This window comes from Lactuca saligna, chromosome 9 (assembly GCF_052625555.1).
Source record: "Lactuca saligna cultivar CGN05327 chromosome 9, ASM5262555v1, whole genome shotgun sequence".
NCBI lineage: Eukaryota > Viridiplantae > Streptophyta > Magnoliopsida > Asterales > Asteraceae > Lactuca > Lactuca saligna.
In genome coordinates, this window is record NC_136425.1 from 108,485,475 (window position 1) to 108,501,405 (window position 15,931).

Here is a 15,931-nt window from a genome sequence, read left to right on the forward strand (position 1 = left end):
AATTTCTTGATTACTAGAGTATGTCAGGAAGCGGGAAACACATTCTAGTTCATCTAAAATTAAACATTCACTAGGTTATATGTAGATCTCGCTGCTAAATTTAGGTAGACAACAATATTCGTGGTCATCATCAGCTAAATGGTCTTCTAGGAATAATAGTTAGGATCATAGGGTGAAATGTCTTGTCACTTGTATCATGTCCAAATCTGTTAAAAAAAATTGTGTTTAAGTGGACCCCAATACCAGCGATTCACCAGATCTACTCATGAAGGTGGAGGTATTGAAAAACAGATTAAGGTTGTCCCAGAACTTTGATCCCAAAATCACAAAAAGAATATTTCCATTGGTGAAAAGAAATTAGTGATATTTTATTTTATTTTTATTTTTCTTTTATTTTTCCTAAAAATTAAAAAATTAAAAAGTTGAAAAATTAATTTAGTTTAAATTTTTAGATTTTATTTTAATTTTAATTTTTTGAAATCCTAAAAATGTTTTATTTTTAATTAAGTTGAAGTACTGGGCTTAGATTTGAAGCTTCTTGGGTTTATGGTCCATGGGCTTTGACCCGTGAATGGTCCATGTATAAAAGGTTGTGTTCTCGACTGATTAACCCTCATCAGACCTAATTTTTGTTTATGGCCGTGAACCCCAAAATGTTTTCTCTCTAACTGTTCTCTGATTCATCAGCAATTCGTGTTTCTAATCTGAAATTCATCATCAAATCTTGTAGGTATTGCAAAGGCAATCCCATTCGTGCTAAATTTACCAAGATTCAACTTTGTTTAGTGGGTCTATTGGATCAAAATCGTTTTATCAGAACTGTTGAAGCATTTGCAGTTGTTGAACAGTTCACGGCCGATGAATTGTTTACATCCGTGAAGCTATTTGTGTCAGTGAACCATCTTTTGGACATAAACACATATTTTTGCAATTCAAAATTACATCCTAACTAATTGATAATTTAGAAAATTTAATTTTTAATGATTTAAATCATTTGTTTTCTCACTCGTCTCGGTTGGTGCAGATCAAAATGGCAGAATTAATATTTTCATACAATCACAAGATTACACCTTCTTGATGGATCCACCAGTAGCACACAATGACTTCAAGTCCATGATTCATGGATTAAAGAGATGTTGCCTCACTTATATTATCACGTCAAACTTGATCATTTATCAAGGCCTTGTAAAGGTGTTCTGGAACAAGGCTATTGTGCACAAAAGAGAAGATGGTACAGACTCTGTAGAATTGACTGTTAATGGAAAGAAGGTCATAGTGAATGAGTAAACCATCTGTGAAGTGTTACAAATCAATGAACAACCAATGTTTCCAATAGAGATCTCCATGGAACAGACTGAGGAAATCATTAAGTGAATCGGCTATGAGGAAGTGTTTCCTCCTACCAATAAAAAGTTGTTGCCACCTTATTGGAGGTTCCGTGTTCGTGTTTTCATGAGTTGCATCTCAGGAAGGAGAGCTGGTGCTAACGAGATCTCATTACTCAACATCGGTGCTATTGCTGCTGTCGCTACGGGTCTCGATTTCAACTTCTCAAGATATATCCTAAATGAAATGATAAGCAACGTTGAAGGAAAGAGGAAGGATAGATTTTCGATGTTCCCAAGGTTTCTTCAAATGATATTCAATAGCAAATATCCCGAGCTTGAGAGAAAATGAGAAACCTTAGATCGTAAGTGTGACAACCCGAAGTTGTCCATCGCCAAAACCCATTTCGTCCGTAAGACCCGTCTATAGCGGTTCATTCCGATTCCGTTTTTGGTCTAAGTTATTTAAACGTATATGTTTATTATAATCTCATGAGTGCTCAAATTCCTTAGAAACACATGAAAATGGCCCAAAATCATTGAATTGAAAATTTCTGAATTCTATCCCGCCGGATTACAATAACTTAATCCGGTGCAACCAAAAGCTCCTTTTAACGTCGGTATCGGGTAGAATTACAGCGTGTCCCTAACTTACGACCTATTTAAAGCTCAAAAGACTTCATTTGAAGCCTTTCCTCTCTCTCACTACTCTGTCTCTAACCTCTCTCCTCTAACTCAAGATTAAGGTCCAAAAACACCAAATTCAAGCCCTAAATCTTCAAGGTAACCACCCTAACTCCTAGTATAGCACATTAGACCTTCAAATTCGAGTTCAAATTATGGAATAGGACCAAAATCATGTGTTTACGGCCCTGGAACACCCTTGGGCCGTGAACACATATAAAAGGGGTTTTATGCCTTAAAACCCTTCCAAAACACCATTGAGGCTTAGATATGACTTGTAGAATTTTGGAATTGTCCTTGGAACACCTTGAACATCAAATTAAAGGAGTAAACTTGAGTTTATTGCCCAAGAACATGCTTGGGCCGTAAAATCATTATCTTGGGGAGTAAACTCCTTCTAATGTGTTAAAATGCCATGTATACACACCATAAGCCTTGGGATAAATTCTAGAAATGAGTACAATCAAGATTTGGACCTTAAAACATATTAAAACACTCTTCCAATGAGTTCACGGCCATGAGGGGTTCATGGGCCATAAACTCCTAAATCCATGCTAAAAGTTCCCCAAAAATTCATACAAGGCCTGGAAAAACCATTTGGAATCACATGTGATTGATTAAGGGACTAAAACATTAAGGTTTGGGTGTGAGGGGGAGTTTATGGTCGTAAACTCCATGTTTACTGCCGTAAACTCCAATAAATGGTCCTTAAGTGAGTTTAAATTCATCCCAATGCCTTAAATGCAATCCTAGCTAAATTATCCACGAGTTATGAAGCCATTTAGCACCCAAAAACACCTTCCATGAGTTCACGGCCGTGAACTCATGTGGATGGGGTGTTTAAGGCCGAAAACTCCTCTATGAGTTTAGTCTTGAAGAGTAAACTCCATATCCAAGCCATATGTGTCCTCAAATGCCACTCGGGTCCCTCTAAACTCTTGTAACGAAGTGTTTTCGTGATTAGAAGTGTTTGTCCTTAGCTATAAAATTATTCAAGTCCTAATTAGATACAAATGTGTATCTTTTTATAATACATAGGAATCTTGTGCGTTTGCAAACCCAAAACTGACGTTTAGGATCCAAACCGACGCGTTCCTCAACTGGTGAGTTCATACCTCTACCCTTTTTCAAATGTTTTCACTGTTTTCAGGGGGGAATACAAGCAAAAGTACAAGGAAATCTTGTACTCAAACTTATTATCTTCAGTTCAATTGTGTTCATTCTGTATGTTTTAATATCAAAAACTGTGTTTATCAAATAGTTCGAATTACGAAGTTAGCTTTCATATTAATCATAGATTTCCTGATAAAGTGTTACAATCTAAATTATATTTTATAATCTATGAATAACTCATACTAATTATCAATTAGAACTAATACGAATACGAAAGTACAACTAGGAATATGAATACGAATACGAATACGAATGTACAACTAGTAATAGAACGAATATGAAAGTACAACTAGGAATACGAATACGAATACGAATAGGAAAGTACAACTAGGAATAGAATGAATACGAAAGTACAAATAGGAATAGAACGAATACAAAAGTATAAATAGGAATAGAATGAATAGGAATACTAAAATAATAATGCGAATACGAATGCGAATACAAATACGAATACGAATAGTATTAGGAGTAGGAATAGGGATACGAATACGACTGCGAATACAAATGCGAATACGAATACGAATAGGATTAGGATTAGAAGTAGGAATACGAATACAAATGTGAACACGAATACAAATAGTATTAGGAGTAGGAATAGGGATACGAATACGACTCCGAATACGAATGCGAATATGAATACGAATACGAATATGAATAGGATTAGGATTAGGAGTAGGAATACGAATATGAGTGCGAATACGAATACGAATAGGACTACAAATATAAATACGAATACAAATATAAAATATAAATATGAATATAATTAAGAATAGAAATACAAATACGAAGGCACGCATCTAGGTACATTTAAGTGTAACACCATTAGGATACCATAATACCTAGCTAACGTAACAAGTACGAAAGGTAATCAAACATAACATCAAAATTTAATAACTAAACTTACTTTTAGGAAAATATAGGATTTTCCTGGAATAACAATTGTACATAACCATATTTGTGTAATAAAACAGTTAATCAAACTTTACATATACGAAAATATAGGATTTTCTTGGATAACAATCTTTTCGGAAAAACCAAAGGAAACTTGTACATTTTTAGAAAACAAACATCTTATGAACTCACCAGCTTTATGCTGATTTTCAAACTGCTTATATTCTCAGGTCCATATTAGATAGGTACTCGTGAATCTTTTCGAGAAGACGGAGCATACAGAAGACTCGTCTCTACTTTTGTTCATATATACATATGTATAACACTTGTAACACTTTACTTTTGAACATGTGTAAATTCTAATATGTAATGTAATGGTTGTTTACTTTGCTTACTATGTGCATTGGATTTGATACTCAACGTGGAGTCCACCCTGGGAATGTTTTTGCCTTAGTTTTTCGGGGTGTGATAGTAAGTCCCTTGGATGCAACACTTTTAGTCTCATAAAGAAAAATTAAAATGGAAAGTTTATGTTAAAGGAGCATTTCCATTGCTAAAGTTTGGTCAGTTCACAGGAATTAGTGATGTAACTGACTTTGAAGAATCCTCAGATGATGAAGAAACTAAAGACGAGGTTATTAGTGCTTCAGAACATGAAGAAGAGATTGTTCCTCCAGTCGCCATCGTTGTCGAGGAGCATGCGCCTGTTACAAATGAAGAGGCTAATAAAGATGAAGATGCAGAAGATGTTGATGAAAGTGATTTTGAGAGAGGTTTGATGAAAGATGTGGTAGATGTAGTTGATCATCAAGAGATTATGGATCTTGGTGGAGATCTTTCTAGTTATGATAACAATGACTTATTCTTCGGTGTTGAGCAAAGTCATGATATACGATTAAGCAATCAAGACCTTGATGCTTTCTTCAACAGTGTCAACGATGTTGCATAAACTACAACAGAGACACAGGGAGATGATGATGTTCTCAAGACAATGCCTCCAACTTCTACTCAAATGGCTGACCCTTTAATTAATATGGGTACAACATCAAGGATTCCTCCCCTTCTAGTTAATATTCCAACATCCTTGTTGTGACAACCATCAAAATTCGAGTTGGTTCTAGATTTGAATAAACTTAGTTGCACGTATAGGCACAACACATACTAGAATTAGTAACTAGAAGTTAAGATATAACCTATTAGAAACTTGGAAACAATTAGAATCGAAGGATCGTGTACTTAGATTTCACATGGTTATATGAATTCTACACCTACTTAACTGTAGAGACTATCCATATTTGGGTCACTCTTTGATTCAAACACCTTTTCATGAATCATATAGACCCATCTTGCACTTGACCTAGTAATAGAAATTACATAAAAGTCTCAAAGAAACTTAAGTCAAAGTTGAAGACTAGGACTAGTATAATTTATGATGGGTTTTGAGCATTCTAACACTTCCTAAGTGTACATGCAACCCTAATAACCTTTGATCTATGTTGGTCTAATTATCATTCAAAGTTGAATTCCAAGGTTATATTCCTATCTAGCATACATGGGGAACAATTTTAACTTAAAGTATAGATAGAATAACTTACCTTGTTGTTGTTTGTGTTCCTTGAAACCTTGTGAGCCTAGCACCCCAAGTGTGATGCCTCAAATGCTTCACACAACACCAAATGCTCTTGGAAGAACTTATGGGAGAACACACACTTCTCAAAATCGGCCAAGCCCTCTTGTTTCTTAGTGTAGCCGATTTTAGGTGGAAAACATGTTTCTTATATAGTGTTGACACATCTAGGGTCAAACCCTAATGTGTCATGACTCTTCATTTCCATGACCCATGGGTTTGTAACTCCCATGGAGCATCCATGGATCATCCTATGGGTGGAACCCAACTTGATAGTCCATGGAGCCTTTTAGCCCACTATACAAGATATGGATGATTTACATAATCAACCCATATATTTAATTAGTTATCTTTTGATCACATAATTAATTCTAAATTAATTCTTGATCAAACTAATCAAATAATATTATTAATATATTAGAACTTATAATATATTATGAATCTCCAAGTGTTATTTCTCTCATTTAGTCTTTCCAATTGCATGGTGCCATGCAACCCAAATGGACCATGCCGGGTCGGGTCAAGTACATACCAGAAATAGTTATGGACTTAGACACCTTATCCAACAGTCTCCCACTTGGATAAGTCTAATAACTATTACTGCAAGTATGACTTTAGGAACCGATCGGCAATCGTAGCTCTTTACAAGGTTTCTCGAAACTAAGAAGATGATGGTACGCCATTTAAGATAAGTGATCATATAATCCTCTGTTCTAGATATCAGTCGGACAAATACATGGAACAATGTCTTACTTATTGTCCAACAGTTTGTTTCCCGATTTCCGATTTGTTTGACAAAGAACTTCATTGAACACATCAATTTAGTTCTAACCGGGCCCGGTACATAGGTCAAAACAAAATCATCGAGGGGCCCAGATATCAGCTTCTAATCCAAGAAGGAACAGATAAACTTTGACTCATATGTTTGTTCTACTACTCATTGAATTACACACAAGAGCGTGATTTATAACATCGAGTTACCAATGCATTTTTCGTACAATCAATGCATAACCAACTTGTAAGTAACAAATCATATCTCTAGGTTTAAAGACTTATATGATATTACCGTCTCACGATCAGTCGAGATAGAATTCCATGAAGTGATTCCAGTGAGCATGGGTTGAGTCCAATGTTCAGATCTTATGAGCACTCATGATCGTTGTAGCCTTGTCCAAGACCTCTACAACCAAACATGACAGTCTTGATTCATATCTACTTCCGACATATGACCGACTGTGGAGGTTTGAATAATATGTTATACCAAACAAAATTATTCTGGAAGTCAAAACATGCAAAAGAAATATAGTAAACGATCGACAAGAGATAGCAACACTTTACTCATAAATAAAACACTTTTATTCATCATCAGATGTCAATTACACATTACAAATTTCGAGGTTATCTAACTACTAAATCTAATATCATCCTTCAGCCCTATGCTCCGAGCATGCTGGAGATGCTTAACCCGAGTCAGTCCCTTTGTGAGGGGATCTGCCGGATTCTCATCTAATGATACCCTCTTTGCCATGAGGAGTCCTTCTTCAATCCGATGTCTGATGAAATGGTATTTTCTGTCGATGTGTCTGGATCTCCCGTGATCCCTTGGTTCCTTGGCTAAGGCAACAGCACTTTCACTATCAAAGAAAATTTCCATTAGCTCTTTAATAGCTGGTACAACTCCAAGGTCTCCAATGAAGTTCCTCAGCCATAACGCCTCCTTTGCCGCCTCGCTAGCGGCAATACACTTTGATTCACAAGTAGAATCTGCCACTGTCTCTTGCTTGGAACTCTTCCAAGAAATTGCTCCTCCATTTAGGGTAAAGACCCAGCCCGACTGAGAGCGGAAGTTATCCCTATCAGTCTGGAAGCTAGCATCACTATACCCTACAACTCTCAAGTCATCACTCCCACCGAGGGTAAGGACCCAGTCCTTAGTCCTTCGTAGGTACTTGAGAATATTCTTTACCGCAATCCAGTGTGCCTTGCCAGGGTTCCCCTGAAACCTGCTAACCATGCTCAGGGCAAAAGCTACATCAGGTCGAGTACACGTCATAGCATACATGATCGATCCTACAGCCGAAGCATAAGGTACTCGACTCATTTGTGCTATCTCAGCCTCAGTGCTAGGGCATTGTGTCTTACTCAGTTTGGCGTTACTCTGGATGGGCAACTCTCCTTTCTTGGAGTCTTGCATTCTGAATCTCTTCATCACCTTATCCAAGTAGGTACTTTGACTAAGTCCAATTAGTCTTTTACTCCGATCTCTCAAGATCCTTATCCCCAAAATATAGGCAGCTTCACCAAGGTCCTTCATAGCGAAACACTTTCCAAGCCAGGACTTTACTTCCTGCAGAGTTGGAATGTCGTTTCCTATGAGTAGTATGTCATCCACATACAATACCAAAAAGCTAACTATACTCCCACTAGCCTTGACATACACACAAGATTCATCTTCACTCCTAGAAAAGCCAAATTCCTTGACCTTTTCATCAAAGCAAAGATTCCATCTGCGAGGTGCTTGCTTTAATCCATAAATGGACTTCTCAAGCTTACACACTCTATTAGGGTACTCGTTGCTGACAAAACCCTCTGGCTGACTCATGTAAACATCTTCAGCCAACTTTCCATTAAGGAAAGCGGTTTTGACATCCATTTGCCAAATTTCATAGTCATGAAATGCGGCTATGGCTAACAGAACCCGAATAGACTTAATCTTGGCTACCGGAGAAAAGGTCTCATCATAATCCACTCCAGGATTTTGAGAGAAGCCCTTTGCAACCAGTCTAGCCTTATAAGTGTGTACTTTACCATCCATGTCGGTCTTCTTCTTGAAGACCCATTTGCACCCTACAGTCTTTCAGCCTGGTACATTCTCAACCAAGTTCCAAACTTGATTGTCATACATGGATTGTATCTCGCTATCAATAGCCTCTTTCCATTTAGCAGACTCGGGGCCTGCAATGGCTTCCTCGTAGCTGTTAGGGTCATCTTGACTTACTAGTGTCCCATCACTAATAAGTGTCTCACCTTCTGCAGTAATATGGAATCCATAGTAATGCTCAGGTGCACTCCTAACTCTCGTGGAACGCCTCAGAGGTACAGATTCGTGAATTGGCTCAACAGGAGTTTCCTCCTCAAGTTGAGGGCTAGAGTTTGAAGTTCCTTCACCACTTGACTCTTGAATTTCTTCAAGATCAATTTTCCTCCCACTGTCTCCTTGGCTTATAAACTCTCTTTCTCGAAAGACTCCTCTTCTTGCTACAAAGACCACATTGTCACTAGGTTTGTAGAACAGGTAACCAAAGGATTGTTGTGGGTAGCCGATGAAAATACACCTCTCACTTTGAGGTTCGAGCTTATCACGAGTCTCGCGTCTCACGAAAGCCTCGCAACCCCAAATCTTGATGTGGTCTAGTTTAGGTACTTTACCAGTCCACATCTCGTGAGGAGTTTTGGCAACTTTCTTTGTAGGGACTAGATTAAGGATATGGGAGGCAGTCTCTAAGGCATACCCCCAGAATGAGATTGGTAGCGAAGCTCGACTCATCATGGAACGAACCATGTCCAACAAGGTTCCATTACGCCTCTCAGCCACACCATTCAACTGTGGTGTCCTGGTAGGTGTCAATTGTGAGACAATCCCACATTCCCTTAGATTGTCGAGGAACTCTGAACTAAGATACTCACCACCCCGATCGGATCGAAGCATCTTAATGTTCCTGCCCAATTGATTCTCGACTTCCTATTTAAATTCCTTAAACTTCTCGAAAGTCTCTGACTTATGTTTGATTAAGTAGACATATCCATATCTACTGTAATCATCAGTAAAAGTCAAATAATAACGATTAGCATCCCTTGTGGCATGTTTGAATGGCCCACACACATCCGTGTGTATAAGGTCTAACAAACCTTCACCCCTTTCACACGAGCCTGTGAAGGGTGACTTTGTCATTTTTCCAAGTAAGCATGATTCGCAACTATCATTTGACTTTAGGTCAAACGACTCCAAGACTCCATCCTTTTGGAGTTGGCCTATGCGTTTCTTGCTTATATGTCCAAGACGACAATGCCATAATGATGCTATATCCAAGTTATTATTATTAGTAGAATCAATACACAAAACATTATTTCCTAAGTTATCTACAACAAATACAGCTTCATACACACCATCACAAGGTAATGCTTTAAAATAAAGAACATTATTAAAGAAAACATTAATCGAACCAACTTCATTATCAAACGAAAAGGTGAACCCTTGTTTGTACAATGCATGAAAGGAAATAATATTTCTTGCCATTTCTGGCGAATAACAACATTTATTCAAATCTAAATTTAACCCACTACTTAGCGATAAAGTATAAACTCCAATCTTGGTGACAGGTGTAACTTTCCTATTCCCCATGATTAAGTTTATTCTTCCTTGCTCCACATTCTCACTTCTTCCTAGTCCCTGCAAGTCACAACAAATATGAATACCACAACCGGTATCAAGGACGCAAGATTTCGAACCGGGTGAGTTATTAGAAATGATAGTGTAAATACCTGCATGGTTGGGTTTGACTTTCCCATCCTTCACATCCTGCTGGTACTTTGGGCAGTTCCGCTTCCAATGATCTTTTTCATGGCAATAGAAGCATTCAGCCTCTTTTGGGTCAGAAGAAGGAGTAATGAAACCTTTCTTGGTTCCACTTGAAGAAGAGGCATCAAGGGTCCGAGCCTTGGTACCCTTCGAAGATCTCTTTCTCTTCCTCCCTCGACTTTGCCCAATTGCCAAAACCGGAGTTGAGTTTGGAGTAGGAGTGATAGCAACCGACTTCCCCTTAAGACCTGTTTCTGCGGTCTTGAGAAGTCCCTGAAGTTTACTGAGGGTGACCTCTTCCTTGTTCATCTGATATGTCATGCAGAATTGATCATAGCACGATGGTAAGGAGTGCAAAATGATATCTATTGCAAGCTCCTCAGGGAAGTTCACATTAAGCTTCAGCAAACGATCCACATACCTTTGCATTTTCTGCATGTGGCTCGTGACGGAATCTCCATCCATCATCATGGTTGTTATCATGGAGCAGATGATTTCGTACCTCTCTTGTCGTGCACTTTGATGGTATCTTTCCATCAAATCTTGGTGCATTTCGTAAGGGTAGAAATCCTCATAGGACTTTTGGAGTTCTGTTGTCATTGTGGCCAACATGATGCAAGCCACCTTGCTTGCATCTCTTTCATGAGTATGAAAGTCAGCGATCTCCTGGGGAGTTGCAGTGGACTCATCAATTTCCTGAAGCTCCTTGTCAAGGACATATTCTTTGTCCTCGTAGCTGGTAATCATCCTGATGTTTCTGATCCATTCATTGAAGTTGGATCCATCAAAGGTGACTTTTCCACACAAACTCATAAGAGTAAAGGAGCCATTAGGATTCGAGCCAGAAGCATTATTTGAAGACATCTGAAAGAGAAGAACAAGTTTAGTATAGATTTAAGAGAGTCCTTAATAAAACACCCAAATGTAATATTAAGGCTAGGATCCAATCACAATATAATATAACTTAGAAGAGGTATGCCGTAATCTAAGCTATACCATATTTGAAAGGTAGGTGAATGACGATTCACCAATTTCCACCACGAAAACCGAAATATTAGATATTAGGTTTTATTGGTTTTTTTTTTTTTTTTTTTTTTTTTTTTTTTTTTTTTTTTTTTTTTTTTTTTTTTTTTTGGAAATTCCTAGATTCTTTGAGATTCAATGAACTTTTCAAAGGCATGTTTCAATCTCGAGAGTGACCTCCAAGTTTTGTGACTGGGATACCGAGGATCACAAAACGAGGTGTGAAGTAACCATGCAAATCACTTGGTACCCTTAAAGTTTATCACTCAATCGATGTGCCGGTAAACCACACACGCTCCACCGATACTATAATAAACCTTAAGTCACCCTTTACCTACCTTGTTAAGTCCAAGTTAGTGTGCCGGTTAACCACACACGCTCCACCAACGACTTAGACAAAGTGTAAAGTGTAATTTCATGGATTAGCACCATATTCACATTTTCCTAAAGTAACTAAGATTGGGAATTTAATAAAACATTTAGTTACTTTATTATATTCATCATAATTTGAATGAAAATTTATAAGTCCTTGTCTTACCCGTTCGGCTAACGAACCTCCACCAGTCAAGCAAGCGGTGGGTGAGAGTAGACACCCATTAAGTCACCATTTTATAGGCAACAACCTTATACCCACCTTATAAACCGGCTTCGTGAATGAGGCGTACTAGCGGTAAGACGACTTTATTCTTATACATATATATATAATTATTAAATCATCATAATAAAAGTATAAGGGTTGAATTTGAACTTTTAAAATTCTAGGGGTTGGAACTTAAAGTTTTAACTTAACTTTACTTGTTCCAAAACTTGAGGGCAAGTTTTGTAACTTTCAAAACTTCTCATTTCTTGTAACTTATGAGTTTAATAGAGTAATAAAATGAAGACTCTTCATTTTTCTAACTCTTGTGTTTGTTTTAATAGTTTTAATTCAAGTGTGACTCTTGGTTTTCCATGTCTTAAGGATAAGTTATGGACTCCATTAAAACACATTATGATCAAGAATTAATCTACCACATAGGTTACATATAATTCCTATGATCATCTAAAACATCATAAGAACAAGAACATGAATATGAACACAATCAAAAATTACATTTAAAACTTTGTAATTTTGATAACTAGTTGTTTGTAAATGAATTAGCAAAGACATTACACCACCAAAAACAAGTTTTCAATTACCAAAACAGTTTAAGGTAATGTTTCTAATTCATTTCCAGCAACTAAATCGAAATTCTGCAACCAGTCGACCCTACTCGCCGAGTGCATGAACTCACTCGCCGAGTTGGTTGAAGATACTCATGAACTCGACGAGTCCCCCCTATTGACTCGACGAGTCCATTCGCAGACAGCAAGATTTCCGATTCTTTTTCAACTTTTAAGCACAAATAAGAGCAAACAAGCCTAGGCTCTGATACCACTGATGGGTTTTGAGCATTCTAACACTTCCTAAGTATACATGCAACCCTAATAACCTTGGATCTATGTTTGTCTAATTATCATGCAAAGTTGAATTCCAAGGTTATATTCCTATCTAGCATACATGGGGAACAATTTTAACTTAAAGTATAGATAGAATAACTTACCTTGTTGTTGTTTGTGTTCCTTGAAACCTTGTGAGCCTAGCACCCCAAGTGTGATGCCTCAAATGCTTCACACAACACCAAATGCTATTGGAAGAACTTATGGGAGAACACACACTTCTCAAAATCGGCCAAGCCCTCTTGTTTCTTAGTGTAGCCGATTTTAGGTGGAGAACATGTTTCTTATATAGTGTTGACACATCTAGGGTTAAATCCTAATGTGCCATGACTCTTCATTTCCATGACCCATGGGTTTGTAACTCCCATGGAGCATCCATGGATCATCCTATGGGTGGAACCCAACTTGATAGTCCATGGAGCCTTTTAGCCCACTATACAAGATATGGATGATTTACATAATTAACCCATATATTTAATTAGTTATCTTTTGATCCCATAATTAATTCTAAATTAATTCTTGATCAAACTAATCAAAAAATATTATTAATATATTAGAACTTATAATATATTAATAATCTCCAAGTGTTATTTCTCTCATTTAGTCTTTCCAATTGCATGGTGCCATGCAACCCAAATGGACCATGCCGGGTCGGGTCAAGTATAAGAATCATATTCTCCACCAAAATCGGTACACTAAGGAAACAAGAGGGTTAGGCCGATTTCAAGAAGTGTGTATTCTCTCAAAAGTCTTTCCAAGAACATTTGGTGTTGTGTGAAGTATTTGAGGCATCACACTTGGGGTGCTAGGCTCATAAGGTTTCAAGGAACATAAGCAACAACAAGGTATGTTATTCTATCTATCATTCCAGTTAAAATTGTTCCCCATGTATGCTAGATAGGAATATAGCCTTGGAATTCAACTTTGCATGATAATTAGACAAACATAGATCCAAGGTTATTAGGGTTGCATGTACACTTAGGAAGTGTTAGAATGCTCAAAACCCAACAATGGTATCAGAGCCTAGGATTGTTTGTTTGTTATTTGTGCTAAAAAGGTGAAGAAAGTCGAAAAAGTTGTTGTCTGACTGTTGGACTCGTCGAGTTCATGGGGGGACTCGTCGAGTTCACTTGTATCTTAAACCTACTCGTCGACTAGGTTTATGCACTCGGCGAGTAGGGTCGACAAAGTGCAGATTTTCGACTTTAGTTGCTGGAAATGGATTAGAAACATTACCCTAAACTGTTTTGGTACTTGAAAACTTGTTTTAGATGGTGTAATGTCTTTGCTAATTCATTTACAACAACTAGTTATCAAAATTATGAAGTTTTAAGTGTAATTTTGATTTATGAATGTGTTCATATTCATGTTCTTGTTCTTATGATGTTTTAGATGATCATAGGAATTATTTGTGACCTATGTAGTAGATTAATTCTTGATCATAATGTGTTGTAATGGAGTCCATAACTTGTGCTCAAGTTATGGAAAACCAAGAGTCACACTTGAATTAAAACCATTAAAAGAACACAAGAGTTAGAAAAATGAAGAGTCTTCATTTTATTACTCTATTAAACTCATAAGTTACAAGAAATGAAAAGTTTTGAAAGTTACAAAACTTGCCCTTACGTTTTGGAACAAGTAAAGTCTTATTAAAACTTTAGTTCCAACCCTTAGAATTTTAAAAGTTAAAATTCAACTCTTACACTTATATTATTATAATTTAATAATTATATATATATATATATATATATATATATATATATATATATATATATATATATGTATAAGAACAAAGTCATCTTAACGCTAGTACGCCTCATTTACGAAGTCGGTCTATAAGGTGGGTATAAGGTTGTTGCCTATAAAATGGCAACTTAATGGGTGTCCATTCTCACCCACCGCTCGCTTGACTGGTGGAGGGTCGTTAGCCGAACGGGTAGGACAAGGACTTGTAAATTCTCATTAAAATTATGATGAATATTGTAAAGTAACTAAATATTTTATTAAATTCCCAATCTTAGTTACTTTAGGAAAATGTGAATAAGGTGCTAATCCATGAAATTACACTTTACACTTTGTCTAAGTCGTTGGTAGAGCGTGTGTGGTTAACCGGCACTCTAACTTGGACTTAACAAGGTAGGTAAAGGGTGACTGAAGGTTTATTATAGTATCAGTGGAGCGTGTGTGGTTTACCGGCACATCGATTGAGTGATAAACTTTAAGAGTACCAAGTGATTTGCATGGTTACTTCACACCTCGTTTTGTGATCCTCGGTATCCCAATCACAAAACTTGGAGGGCACACTCGAGATTGAAACATGCCTTTGAAAAGTTCATTGAATCTCAAAGAATTTAGGAATTTCTAAGAACCAATCAAAAAAACCTAATATCTAATATTTCGGTTTTCGTGGTGGAAATTGGTGAATCGTCATTCACCTACCTTTCAAATATGTTATAGCTTGGATTACGGCATACCTCTTCTAAGTTATAATATATTGTGATTGGATCCTAGCCTTAATATTACATTTGGGTGTTTTATTAAGGACTCTCTTAATATCTAAACTAATCTTGTCCTCTTCCTTCAGATGTCTTCAAACAATGCTGCTTCTGGCTCTAATCCTAATGGCTCCTTTACCCTTATGAACTTGTGTGGGAAAGTCACTTTTGTGGATCCAAATTCAATGAGTGGATCAGAAACATCAGGAGGATTACCCGCTACGAGGACAAAGAATATGTCCTTGACAAGGAGCTTAAGGAGATTGATGAGACCACTGCAACTCCTCAGAAGATCGCTGACTTTCAGGCACATGAAAGGGATGCTACGAAAGTAGCATGCATCATGATGGCCACGATGACAGCGGAAATCCAAAAGTCCTATGAGGATTTATACCCTTATGAAATGCACCAAGATTTGATGGAAATATACCATCAAAGTGCACGACAAGAGAGGTACGAAATCATCTGCTCCATGATAACAACCATGATGAAGGACGGGGATTCCATCACGAGCCACATGCAGAAATTGCAAAGGTATATGGATCGATTGCTGAAGCTTAATGTGAACTTCCCTGAGGAGCTTGCAGTAGATATAATTTTGCGCTCCTTACCATCGTGCTATGATCAATTCCGCATGACATATCACATGAATAAG